The 14,390-nt window shown below is 39.1% G+C and overlaps 1 protein-coding gene across 1 annotated transcript in view; it reads left to right on the top strand.

Annotated features, from left to right (window-relative positions):
• The window catches only part of rdo (reduced ocelli), a 54,171-nt gene that overhangs the window by 7,791 nt on the left and 31,990 nt on the right, over positions 1-14,390 (top strand). Inside the window, exon 2 of the mRNA XM_017090114.4 lies at positions 7,481-7,525. The gene's annotated coding sequence lies outside the window, so the exon portion shown is untranslated. The remainder of the gene's footprint in view (positions 1-7,480; positions 7,526-14,390) is intronic.

Consider the following 14,390-nt stretch of genomic DNA (forward strand, 5'->3'; position numbering starts at 1 on the left):
GAAAATCACATGTAAATTGAATGTCAGCCAGTTGCTGCCGCCTGCTAATTTGATCTAAATTCACGCGCTCATTTACTTAAAATATGCGTAATGACAATTTGATTAGGGTAATTTGATGTTGATCTTCAGTGGCGCGATGCCAAATCCACGACATAGTCAGAAAGCCAGCAAGGATATCGAGGACAACGAGGCTTGGGAGTGTCGTGTAATCATTTTGGGGGCAATTTGGTGATGGTTGTGAGCCGTTTATGTTAAATTAATATTCGGCAACAACGGCAGCCAGGCCACGCTAGGCAAATTGCGGCAATAAATTAGATGCTGACTGGAATTAAAATGAAAATGTTTCCTTTTCGCTCGTTTCAGCCGCAGGAAGTTAACGGAAAGTTGTCTCCAACTTATGAACAATTTCCTTGGTGCCCATTCCGCATTTTGGGTTCCGAAAAGTTACACGTTTAATGCGAAAACTCTTTCCGTACTTTGAATAATTGCACGTTTTTCGTGGTCTATTCGGTGGCCAAAAATTTAACGGCCGTAAATGTCCTGCGGCTGGCGGGGCCTACGTGTCCTGGCATCTTAAGAAGTCAGCCCCAAATCAGTTTGCCAGTTGGCCCACGAACAATATCGTCTGGCTGCCTAATTTTCATTAAGACATTTTTCACCCACTAACCATCCAGCAAGTTATTCAATTTCAGTTTCAGCAAAGCTGGCAGGGATTTTTCATGTCCTTAATTTGGTTCAGTAAATATTACATGGTCTACGCTGAAAAGGAGAAAAAGGTACCACAAAAACCAGGTGATCGAATTGGGGTATTACCTGGAAAAATGAAATAAACATACATTTCTGTCCTTGCAATCTTTAAGAATGCAAGGCACGTTATTAAAGAAGAAAAGATTTATTTTCTCAACTAGGAAGTTTTTAAACAATAAAGTTTTTAGGAACTAAGAACTAAAATAACTCTTCCTTACTGTTGAGTCCGGTAAGAATCACACTTTAGCTGCCGTGAAACCCCATTTAAAGGAAATTCACAAAGGACATACAGCAGCCAGTGCAAACAAAAACGGAAAACAGAGTTTTCCAGCCCAGACGAAAACTCAAGTAACACAATACATTTTCTAAAATACACACACACATTCTGGCAGAAGTACTTGATGTGTGTGTTTGAGTGCGCATTGTTACAAATGGCGAACTGGAAATACAATTTGAGGCAAGTGTAGCAAAAATATTTTGGTAAATACTTTAAATTTAATGTAAGTGTTGACCAGAGAAAGCGAGAGAAAAAGAGAGGTTGCCGGAAAATAAAGAGGAAAAGCATCTTTTCGCCCAGAAGTGTTTGGGCAATATTTTCATAATTAATGGCACGTGCATTGAGTGGCCGAGTCCATCAAGGATGTAATTACAATTTGAGGTGTAACGTGCCAACAATGCGGTCGGCACAATTAAATATATATAAAGGTGGGTCGGTGGGGATGTGTGGAGACCGAGACCCCATTGCGGTCATCGAACAGTGGGTTTTTGCACCAATGAGCTATTTCTTTGCTGCGGTTTGCCATGGAGATTAGGCCCACAATGATGGAAAATGGCCCAATAAATATTTGTGTTTAAGCGATTTAAAATTGAGAGGCTTAAACTGCAGGAAATCCTTTCTAAAATATGTTTATATTTTTTATTTGAAATCATGAAAGCTTTAAGAGAATCTGGTCATGTTTCAAACTTGTGCCACTTAAAGGATAAACATTAATAAATTCCTTTAAATAAATAACCAACCCTAAGAGTTTTACATTACTGCTCTTCAGATGCATTATTAATTTGCCATTAACATTTTTCTTCCAAGAACTTGCCGCTTCTAATTTCGCCGGAGCTTTAAGCAATTACAATACAGAATTATGAAAATTTCATAATTTGCTTAAATGGCCAGCAGCAAAAAGAGGGGAAGCCCCCGAACCCAGGAACCAAGAATTCCTCCCACGAACCACCGAAAATACCAAAAAAAAAGAAGCGAGGAACAACAATGTTCGGGGCAACCGCAAGGACGAAAAGGACGAAGAGCCTGCCGTCGCTTATCTATGGGCATAAGTTATGAAGGCTGGGGCCAGAAGCTTCTCGGCGTTAAAACGTGTTCGGTGTCACGTCGGACAAGGATCCCTTTCCCCGGCCCTTTTCTACCGGGCTTAAAGCCAGATTGGGAGTATTTAAAATGGCAAAATAAAATGTTAACGGGCCAAAGGGAATACATTAACACATATTCACAATTAAGGACATCATGCGGAGTGCGCAAACGAAGCTCCCCAATGCACTTACGAGCAACGGACTGACTGACAGCCAGATAGACAGTCAAAGGCAGATTCGTTATCAGAGTCCCTGGATCCAATTCCAACTCCAAGCAAGGCCATACAAAATTAAACAAGAGCGGAGGGAAATCGCATGTTCCTTAATGCAGACTCGAAGAACTGACCGCAAATATCGGGCCCCATCTCGATACAACACTGGAAAAAAGTGTTGGAAAGGGATTTTGCATTCATTCCAAAATAAACTGTAAATTCACATGAAAATTATTAAGTCTATTTTCTCGTTTTTATTAAACGTAAAAATGTATGGTTTCCGAACTTAATAGATATTTTTTTGGAACCTTAAGAGAATTCAGTGACATTTATCAAAAAATATTTTAGTAGATATTCATAAGCATTTCAATCTATAGTTTACAAAACGTTTCATTGGGATTTGTATTATTAATATAAGGATTGACTTAAACTCGCAATTTATTTTATTTTTTTATTTTTATAAAACTTAAACAGCACTTTCCAACACTTATTTCCCTGTGCACTCTTGAAGGCGATGAGGCGTGCATGAGGGCATCTGGCCAACAACGAGTCTGCCCAACTGGACCACAAAACCTTTATGGCTGCCCACACACATACACACTGGCATACCGGAGTGTGCGGGTGCAATATGTATACCTGTGTGGCTGTGTGTGTGTGAGTACTTGGGGGTCTCAAGTGCAGCAGGGACATACTTGGCAAGCCCTCGCAGAATCCTGGCTTAAGCTAAAACCTCACAGCAGTCTGCCTCGTATTTTCTGCCTGCCCCTTTACGCATTGTTAATTTTTTATGGGCCAAACGAAAATTTTCACTCAAGATTTATGAGGCAGCCGACAAAGTGCTCGAGTGCAGGGCTCCAAAACCGGAGCATTTCGACCAGGAAAATGTAACTGAGGCATACTAAGGGTACATAATGCGAATTAGGCACTGCAGCGGTCTAGACCGGCCACGAATTAAAGCTAAGCGAGTATCAAAAAATATCAGGAAGCTTAGTATAAGTCTAAAAAGGAATAAAGCTCAAAATATACATAATACTCTTAAAACTCTAATAAATTAAATTAATTATTTAAATTTACTTTAACATAGTGGATTATTTTAAGTACTGGATTTATCTTCCTTGGTTACTAAACAGTCTGAAATAGATGGCATTTTAATTTTTTAATTACTGGTGTGCCAAATATTTGCAAAACCTAAATCATGTTGCGACATTTTCGTCCTTGAGCCCTTGGCATCGCTTCAAAAATTAAATTTTTTATACATTTTTGGCCGCGTTGTTTGCCTTCCTTTGGGCACCGCACTCACCACAAGTGCTAAATTTCCAAGGAACCCGAAAAAGAGGGAAAACAGAATTTTCCAGGCACCGAATTCAATTAATGCCGACATCGTTGGCACTGTGGAGACCGAAAAATCAAAGATTGCGATATATATTTGATGTGGGGACCACACGTTGGGTTGGTTTTTGCTACTCCTTCGAGATATGTATAATATCGATTAGCCAACCCGTTGACCACAAAAGTTTGTTTACCGTTATCGGCAGACGAACTTTGGTACAATATTTATATGGTGAAAATCGCATCGGAGGCATTCGTTTCAGTTAGTTAGCACTTTCTAATACATTTCTGACCCAGATAACCGAACACTTTTTGGCCCGCACTCGTTACATTTGTTGGCAAGCAGAAATGCCAGCAAAAATCTGCATAGAATGACAAAAATATTGAATTAAATTTACGTAAAACGAATTGTGGCCTGTAGACTGGGCTTGAATTTTCGCCATCGTTGAAATATGCAATCAATTTCTGTTCGAGGCTTCAGCTGTCTGGCTTGCCGGGTAATCCATAAAACGCATCGATCGAAGGGCTTTCGCTAAATATTAACACCTTGGAACTTTATGCTGTGGAAAATTGAATTTACAACATGGCGAGGAGAATTTGATAGATTGCCCGGGGATGTGGAGGTGGGCAAGGCTAACAATTCCCCATCGCCGTGCATCTGTCGGACCTTTTCAATTACTAATTTTAATTAGCCCTGCCGCGGGCCGTCAGACTGTATTGGCCACGACCAGATCCAATCCATGTTAAAAATGCACAATATCTCTGTGTTTCAATGTTCAGAGTTATTCATTCACTCTGGCGTTGGCTTTTGGTCGATTGTTTGTTTTGCGGAAATTGAGCGCCGAATTTCGGCGCAACTTCTATTTGGGTCACACAAGTAAACAAACAGACAAACTGGCAAATTGTGGAAGTCATTTGTAATAGATACCACATATCGAAATCGAATTTTATTGCAAGTCCTTGATTAGCATTTGATTTGCATATTTGCTAGGCGGTCCATTAAATTCAAAAGTTTAATTAAACGTCAAAAATATTGTAAGCCATATGGAAATGGATGTAATCATTTGGCTGGCATTACATTTTAATAACACATTATATCGTAAATAGCTTTTAAACTTTTCTTTAGGATAAACACAAAATTTGAATTGAATTTTGTTATTTCTAAAAGCTGATGGGTTTTATTTACCAACCTCAATTCCGATCAAATCGATCAATAATATTGTAAACCATATAAATATGGATATAATCGATTGACTGGCATTAAATTTTAATAACACATTTTTCCGTAAATAGCTTTTAAATGTATTTTTAGGAGATATATAAAACGTAAAAGGAATAAGTATCCTTGAATTTCGTTATTTCTAAAATGTGATGGGTTTTATTTACGTAACCTCCATTCCGATCAAATCGATTGCTCATTTTGGCTAATAATGCATATGATGTTCTTGGTAAACTCATTCGATTTTGTTTGTTTTTTCAAGTCGACAACATATTTGCACAAGCTGGGAAATCCATTTCAATTTCAGGCCATTAGTGTCGCCGATTGAAAGTGCCGGGTGAGAGGCAAAAAAGTTTTGTTTTCACGCTTCGGCATTAAAAGAAAACAGTTGGGCCAAAAAATAACCGAAAAAGAATCGCCAAAGTTTGCAGTTTTGTCTGCAGTACCCCCATTTCCCCTTCCCCTTCGATTTTTTTCAGTTTTTCTCCGGTTTTTTTAACTTTGACTGCTTTTCTTTCTTTGTTTGTTTGTTTAGCGGCGAAAAAATTAAAGGAAAATAGCAGCTAATGAAATAGAAATAAGCGAGCGTTGACTCCGAAAATCGGAATGTGGCAACATATGGGAGCTCTTGTGGCTGGTGCAAATATTCTTGATCGACTGCTAGTGAAACTTTGGTTGCACAAACTTTTCAACTGCCTGACAATTGGTCACAAAAGTGTTCGAAATGCAAGAATATTTTTTTTTTTAATAAAAACGATGCTTTCAATTTGCTGGAATAATCCCTGTAGTGGTGCCATATTTGCACAAACTTTCTGTGGGAACGTCCCTTTGGGCATTTGGCTCTTAAGATCTTAAATAAAATCTCTAATCCCACTAAAAACTTTTGCCCACATAAGTATGCAGTAGTTTTTGACTTTTGCATTTCGTCCCAAAAACCACAAGTCGCCCCACATTCGTCCTTCGTCCTTGTTACGCACTGTTATTTAATTAAATTAAAAATATCTCTTTCCGGGCTTCGTGTTTGCCAAAAAGTTTTCGTTACTCGGTAAAAAAATATGACTAACGATGTGCAGCAGTGCCACGCCCCCTTTCAGCAGAGACACGCCCCCACTTCTAAGTCCCCTAAGCCAACTAAGGGGAGTCCTGGACATCGGGGGCCAGGCGGTATCGGGTGTATCTACGTGGCATCGCCGGCTTTGTTGTTGCCACTGCTGCCCCAGAGTGGGTCATGTGGGTCAAGTGGTTGCCTGGTCAAGTGGAGGCCAGTGGGAAATGGGTGGAGTGGTCTCCGTTGTCCTGGCACGGGTTAAGTGGCTTTTAATGAAAGTTAGCATCCGCTTTAATGCAGCTTGTTGTCGGGGGAGTCGTGCTGCCGAGACCGGAACTCAAATCATCGAGCACTTTCACCCAGACGAAATTAAAAGCCATCGGCTTAGCCAGCTCGCTGGAAAATTGAAGGGAATTAGCCGGTTTTTAAGGCCCCATCAACGGTTTTGACTCTGTGTGGCTGACCCCGCCTCTCTTTTGTTTATCTTAAATTTATTATATTCAATTTGTGATCAAAGGGAAGGTCGCCCCCTTTGCATTGCACTTTTTTTTTTTAAATATAAATATTATTTCAGCTCTTTTGTTTACTTTGTAACCTTCGTTTTCCTTTCTTTTTTTTTGGGGCCGTGAGCTTTCTCTTTGGCTTTGCGTACTTTTTGCGGCACTTTTTTACTTCATTTCCTGACCCCCGTGCTTCCTGATCGGAATTCTGTATTTCCGGTACGTCCATTACGAATTTTAAATGCAATTCTGCTTTGTTGTGGCCCCGTGACTTTTGTTCTGTATTTATTTTGGCAACTGGGGCACTAAATTTGCAGCTTTGAACTATGAGAAATGATTTAAGTGCTCTTAAATAAATGTTTCTGTTATCTAAAAATAAATTCTAAAGTGAGAACTAAAAATGTTAAATGCAAATTTTATTTTTGTGAATATATTTTAAAGTACTTAACATTAAAGATTGCATTTAAACACACATTTGCATAGCAAAACGAGCCTTGATTTAAAAACTAGAACTAGCTAATTGATTTTTCAGTTCAACCTTGACCTTCTCTCCCATTTGAAATCCTGCTTTTTAATTAATTTGTTTGCATTTCACATCTTTACACCACATTTAATAAACCCCGACAGATTGCCATCTGCAACATTTGTCTTGCCTCCACCTTTGTGGTCAGGGGTTTTCCGGCTTTTCCGCTCCCATTTCCCCAGAGTTACCAAATTCCCCACAGACTTGGGGCCTGCTTAGCATGCCTGTCGCCTGGGCTCAACGCTCAGTGATTTTAATTAACATTTCTGATTTTGCGGCTCACCGTGACCCCACCTCAAATTCCCTGATGGTATGTGTGTGTCTTTATTAGAACACCTGTGTACAGGTTAGACGCAGATCCTTTCCCACGTGACTCTGGCTTTAACTTCGTCTGCCCAACTAATTGAATTGCTACTTGTTTAATTAAGTAGAGAGATAACTTGTGCCTGATTAAGATTTTGTCAACATTTAATTCGCTTAATTCGACTTGATTAATGCATTTTAATCATCATATATTTACATGTATACCACTCTCTATTGCAGACAGACGACTAAAGTTGAAAGTTCAATAAACCCACACAGAGGAGGGTAAGTTTTGCTTGCAAATATTTGATTTTTCCCAACTTGTTTTGACATTCGTGACAGATTTTGATGCTTTGACAGTTGAACTCATTCTGTGCCATTTATCATGCCATCAATCCCTTTTCATTATTTTATTTTGGCAGTTTACTGAAAACTGCTCTAGAACTGTGTGCTTCATTTGGGGAAAATGTTTTCAATGAAAGCTGCCAAATATTTTGGCCACAAATGCCAGAGGCTACAAGGCAAGGAACTCAATGGGCCAATAGAAGCTTGTTTAACAATATGCTGACCAGGGCTCAAAGGCGGAAAATTCGATATGTGAAGGAATGAAAGAAATGCGAACTGAAATCCAATATCAAAGCGAAAAAATACCAACGTATTTTTCCTGAATGTGTGGGTAGATGTACTTCCAGAGGTTTCTTTCGACATCCTTAATCAAACATAGGAGAAATCGAATTATGAACACACACATATCCAAAAAAAAAACAAAAGGATATACATATATGGTGGAGACACATGCACAAAACGAGCAAAGAAATATGAAAACTCTAATGGAATTGATATTGTTTTGGTCGATAAGGAAGTATCGTATTTTGGTTTCAGCAGCGCGAAAAATATATTAATATTGTAACTGAGAAATTTCAGAACAATTAAGTATTTCTATGGAAGAAAAAATATATTTTCTTTGCATTAAGCATATGATATACCTAACATACTTGTATATACCCCCATCTTGGCCTGACTAACTGATGGAGTTGATAATGATAAAAAGGCCAGATAAGATTCGCCTGGGAAATGCCTTGAATGGCAAAAGGCCAAATGGAGAAGAAGCACAAAAAGCCAGGGCGGAAGAAGGAGCATAAATTATGAAAAGAAATTTTCATGCATGTGCATAAGGAAGCGGCGGATCCTTTCTGCGTCCTTGCTATCAGCTCGTCGTCTCCGTAATTAATTTGATTTCATTCATTCCGGGGCCAGGGAAATGCGAAAAGGACCCAAAACAGGGCGAGTTAAATTAATTGAAAGGCAGCCGAAGAAGAAAGCGAATTACGCGATGCTGCACATTCATAATTTTTCCAGCAAAATGAGGACTTAAAGTATGAGCTGCTGGTCAATGAACTCGCTGGAGAATTGAGACAAGAGTCCTGCTACAGCTCCGTTGTCCTGCCAGTTTTGCTTTCTACCGACCGGGCGTGTCGACATTGGTAATAAAGCGCTCACTTGCATTTGTCCAGGATGTTGAGTGTACATCTGTGGGTGTGGGTGTGGGTCTGGGTGTTTCTGAGTGTGCGCTCGAATGAGGTTAAGAGCTTAATGAGTGCTGACAAGGCAACCTGTAGTTGACATATGACATTTTTATGTGCCCCCAAGCCTTCGCAACAAGGGTTTCCTATTAATACTGGGAGCCCCAAGATGGATCCCCCTTGCCCCGCCCACTTTTTCTCTTTCCGCCCCTCGAGCACCTGGCCCCAAGGTAAATGCTAAGGTTTTGACTTAATTAGTGCCAAGAGTTAGAAGAGCTAGCCTCGTTTTTATGCTAGTTGCTCGGGAAAATGAGTAGAAAATGTGGCACGGTTTTCGGTCATTTAACTCGGTATTTTGGGTCTCCTCTGGAATGCTTGAGAAACACTAAGATGGGTCAGCTATTTATGTGCAGGAATGCTGTGTATAAAACCTATGTGCCATTTAGGAATTGAAAATATGTTGTAGGTCAGTTTATTATGCCATGTTCTTTATTTTATTAAGCCAGTTAAATATTTATGTTATCCTTTCCAGAAATATTTCATAAAAAGTTATGTGGCTACCTCTAGTTACTCTCACCTCTAACGTATTAATTGACTCTCTGGTTTATTTAGTCTGATTTTATTTGTCCCTGATCCTTGGTCTCGTTTGACAATTAGTCAGAACAAGTCAACAAGTTATGCAGTTTGCGCTGCCACCCTGGTCAAACAACATGCAAACAACACACATGCCGCAGATCCCCCAGTATCCATTTATCTATAGAAATGCTGGGTGACCACTGGACCATTTTGTAGTCGGCCACGTTGTTTGGCATTGTTAACCACTGCCACTCGTGGCCATTGTTTATTTGACTGCCGTTGCCCTTGTTGATATTGCAAGCTGATGACATTAATTGTTACGTTTCCAGTTTGCCTGTACCGTGCGCTTTTAACGCCTGGCTGGCTTCAAGTTTTGGCTTTCGCCCTCATCAGGGGACTTTCATCTCGACCCACTTGAATTCTTTCCAGCGGAGATGGCATATCAGTTTCGTTGACGCGCTCTTGATTTATTAGCCTGACTTGGCAGCCCGCAGGCAGCATTAGTTTTTATGACGCTGGGGAGTCCTCTGCCAAGTTAGACAGTTTTAATTAAATTTTAATTAATTATTCATAATGCAGTAGTTGGGCGTCGGGGGAGAGGGTGATTCATGTGCTGCCAAAAGTGTATAGCCGAAATGGTGTTGCATATTTTACAACATAGCAGGAGTGTGCCAAGGCCTAAGTTGGTTGTTTGATAAGGGTGCTTTGATAATTTGGAGCTTTAAAATATGTTAAGCTCTTACAAAATATAGCATTTAGTAGTATTTATCCTTAAACTAATACCTTGGAGTTTAGGAATTGGGAAAACTATCATAACTTCTATTATGAGTATTCATTAAAATGGTTGCAACTATGTATCTTGATTATAAAATCACATAATAGATGTTATGCTTTTACAAAGTATTGCATTTAATAGTATTTATCCTTACAATAATACCTTGGAGTTTTGGAATTTGGAAAAATGACATAATTTTAATTATGAGCATTAATTAAAATGCTTACAGTTATTTATCTTGATTATAAAGTCACATGACCTCAACAAAATTTTTTGTTTGTCTTAGCCTAAGATTATCTTTTACCTTTAGATACCCTTTTTTCACCAGTTACATCATCAAATATTCTACGAATTCTACTGAAATTTTTCATTACTAAATTTATCTGCAGCACATAAATTAAGAATTGCAATTGCTGGCTGTTAATTGAGTGCCAAATGTTCGAGTTCACAAGTCAATTACACGCATTACACATCCCGCCGCACTTGAGCAAATCATTTGACAGACAACCGGCAGCAGCAGCAAAAAAAGAGCAACAAAAAAACCTACATCAAGTACAATAAAATCAGCAAAAACAGCAATGTACTCACGCAACATCAACAAGTTCATTAAAAAAGTTAGCACAAAAGCAGCAGAAACGGCAAAAAGCCAGCCACTGAAACTCAAGCGAACGGAACCCACAAATGTAACGCTTCACTAGAACTTGGCAAAATTGTTTTTTTTTTTTACCACTGACTATACTGACTTTACTTTGTTATCTGCAGTCCCTGAATGTTTTAACATTTTGCACACCTACAAAGCAGAGGGGAAAAAGCGGAAATGATGCAGCTCATTTGTGTGCGACCACAAAATGGTGGTAAAGAGGAAATGGAATAAATGCAGTGATTAACAGAAAAAAAACTGTTCCTCTTAAGAAAAAAACTTGGGAGGTGTACCCTTAGAAAAATTCTTTAAGTTGGTACTTAAAATAATGTATATTTATCTGCAGATTCATTTAAATATGACAATTTTCTTCAGAAAATGGTATGGTTCCTTAAATGGTATACACTCAAGAACTCATATTTATTATTCCGCAAGGAAAACCCCTGGGAGTACGGAGTACCAATCGAAAAATACTTTAAGTTGGTACTTAAAAATAAGTATATTTATCTACAGATTCATCTAGCTTTGTAGTGCGTTGCATAATTTAGAATTAAAATAGGACAATTTTCTTCAAAAAATGTGCATCATTAAATGGTTCCTTAAATGGTATACCCCTTCATATTCAATATTCTACAAAGTAAATCCTGTTCTTGTGACACTTACCAAATTACCAATTGTGAAAATACCTTTAACTAGATCGCGTTATGTACCATTATAATAGAGAAATAATATTCCAGGGAACAACCCCAATCGAAAGTGCTTGAATGGCTTTTCAGGGGTGTTAGTTGAAACCGGAAATGACTGTGCAATTGAATTGTGCGAAATTCCAGAGTTCGAATGCAAGGTAACCTGCTGGAAGCACTTCCCGTATGCACATTTTGTTGCACCTTAATGGCGCCAGCCAAGTGTGTCCATGTCCGAGGTCCAAGTTGCCAGGGGAAAGGGAAAGGGGAAATGGGAAATGGAAAGTCGATGGGAAAGTGAAACCGTGAAAAGTTCAACCCGACATTTGCTCTTTGTTATGCACATGCATTGTTAACGGAGGGATGAATCCGGCGAACACCCTACTCCACCCATTTTCCGGAAGTTTGTGGTGGGAAATTTCATTTATGCTGACACTTGACTTGACTTGCCCTGCTAGTTCGCCTTTTCTCCTCGCTGTTTGCTCGCCCTTTTTTGTTCGGGGGGACGGGCTTAATTTGCTGCAAATAAATAATGGAAACAGACGCTGAGCTGACCAGTTCGATTTGGCCTTGGCGCCCAATGAAATTTATATTGTGCTCAAGTTGTGCACTTTTTCCACTTCCTCCTTCCGGCCAAGTGGTTGCACTGCGAGAAAATCAATCTACATATACAATAATGGAGCGGAAAATGTAATAATATTTTCTATTGTTCGTTATTGTGAAAAGAAAAGTTTTACTACTTGAAAGTCTTAGAAAACTCTGCAGAAAGTTTTGCATTTGGAGAAATAGTAAGGGGTGTTATTATAAAATTTGCATTTGTGTATGGTTAAAGTTTGTTTTTATTTTATTTTTATTTACAATTTAATTATTCTGCTCTGTTCTATTATATTTTCAAATATTTAATCGTTAAAGAATGTGAGATGTGAGATTTTCTAATAGTAATCTTTATTAGAAATATTTTGGATCGTTATATAATATTTTATTAGTATACTTTAATGGGAAGTATTGTTTAATGTAAAGTTTATGGCTGACTTTCATATGTTTCTATTTGAAAAAAAATAATTATAGTATTATTTTGTACAGTGCACGGACAATAGAGCGGAAACGTGTTGACTGAGCAGCAGTCGGATGTCCAAGAGGGAAAAGGAAAAGCTCCGAGTGGAAAGGAACCAAACAGATAGCGCTTTTCCCACCGCCCCACTTTTTCCCTCGCCCTAAAGCTGGAGTTGGTTTGCTCTTCACTGTTCAATGTGACAATTTAATTGTTTTGTAATTGTTTAGGCTTTGCAGAGAGTCCTGATTTATGGGCAAATTGATTGGGGGTGAAGTATCCGCATTTGATTGACGGCCAATGAGTGACCCAAAAACGAGGCTCATAAAAATTGCAACACCTGCTGCCATGTTGATTCGGAATGTGCAACCGAAACAAATCCTATTGACAAAAGTCAGTGATGGATTCACTTTGCATAAGCTAAATATTTATACTCTGACATTTATGTGCTTGTTAATCGGATGGCCATCTGAATAAGTTATGAGTGCATATCGGTGGCATTCAATCGAACGGGCGTTTCACTCGGCTTTATTTCCAAACTTATTTGGCCAGCCATAAATCCCCATCGAAATGTGGGTTAATGTGTGCTCCAGAGTTGGCCCTTTAATTCCTCTTTTGTCCCGGCCATAAATCTCCTCTAGGACGGGCAGGATATGCAAGTGCAACATTTGTCTAGCCAACTTTTAGCCTGCCTCTGGAGTGATTGCAACTGTGTTGGCAGCTTAGCTGTTTCACAGCCAGTTCAAAATAAGGGAATTACTTAAGGAAATGCTAAGTGATAGTTAAGGTAGTAATTGAAGAACATAGCAAACCCATTTTATAATTTAATTCGAATTTTTTGTAAATTTGCTGAGAGGACTTTTCCTGTTTATTAATGTAATACAATAATATTTGGTAAACGTATTTACACTTCTTTTGTTATTTTTTAAGTTTACTTTTGTCAGAGATTTATTAAAGTATTAATTTAAAGTACTGCCTTGCTAGGCTTGCCTTCAAAGTTCTGATTGCCCAAAAATAAGGTTTGAAATTATGAATTTTGCTGCTTAGACATCTAATTGTTCGGAAATGGCTAATTTAGCCATTTTAACTAATTTCTATTTGGCAGCACTATCCAGCAAACAGAGAAATTAGTACGTGTAGTGGGGGAAAAGTTTTGTAAAGGATTGCAGTGCGTGTAATTGGCTGGCAGGGAGTGAGCTTTAAGTCAACTTCATCAGCAGGGAGCCACCCACCTTGCACAAAAGTTTCCTGCCGTTAGTTGCTCAAATGAAGTTAGCAAAACTGATTAACTCTCGGCAGCTTGGCTTGATTCCCTCCTCGAGCTCTCTGGGCCCAGAATCCTCAGCCCAGAATCCTGGCTAACTAATTGAATTTTCCCAGCGCAGTGCAGCGTCCAATAAAAATTAAACATCCCTTCTCCATCCTGTTTAACGATAGTTTGTGTAGCGGCAGCATTTTGATGCCTTGTATAATTTTAATGGAATGCCTGCTGCATTTGCAGTTGCATTAAAACCCAATTGCATTTTGTCAGACAGCGTTGGTTCTGACCTTAGCCAGAGGCGTCAGCATAAATCTTAACAGCCAGCCACACCCCGTTTTGGCCTTCCCCCAGCTGGCTTTTAAGTCCTTTTGGCCAAGGGCTCACCCTCGACGCGTCAATGTCGTTGTCATGCCATTTTGACCCCGTGTTTCAGTTGGGTTTTAGTTTCAGTGCAGGCCATTTACAGTGGAACGCCCTCTGGCGGCGATGCCAAGCGAATGCCACGCCCACAATGGGATAAACAAACGGGGCAGCCTGTAAGTCTCATGGCTAATTTTGCCTTTTGCGCATGATAAATGGTGGGGTTTTTACGCAGATGCAATGATATTTTTAAGCTAAAAAATTTTACAAATTGGATGCTA

The sequence above is a fragment of the Drosophila suzukii genome, chromosome 2L (genome assembly GCF_043229965.1).
Source record: "Drosophila suzukii chromosome 2L, CBGP_Dsuzu_IsoJpt1.0, whole genome shotgun sequence".
Taxonomy (NCBI): Eukaryota; Metazoa; Arthropoda; class Insecta; order Diptera; family Drosophilidae; genus Drosophila; species Drosophila suzukii.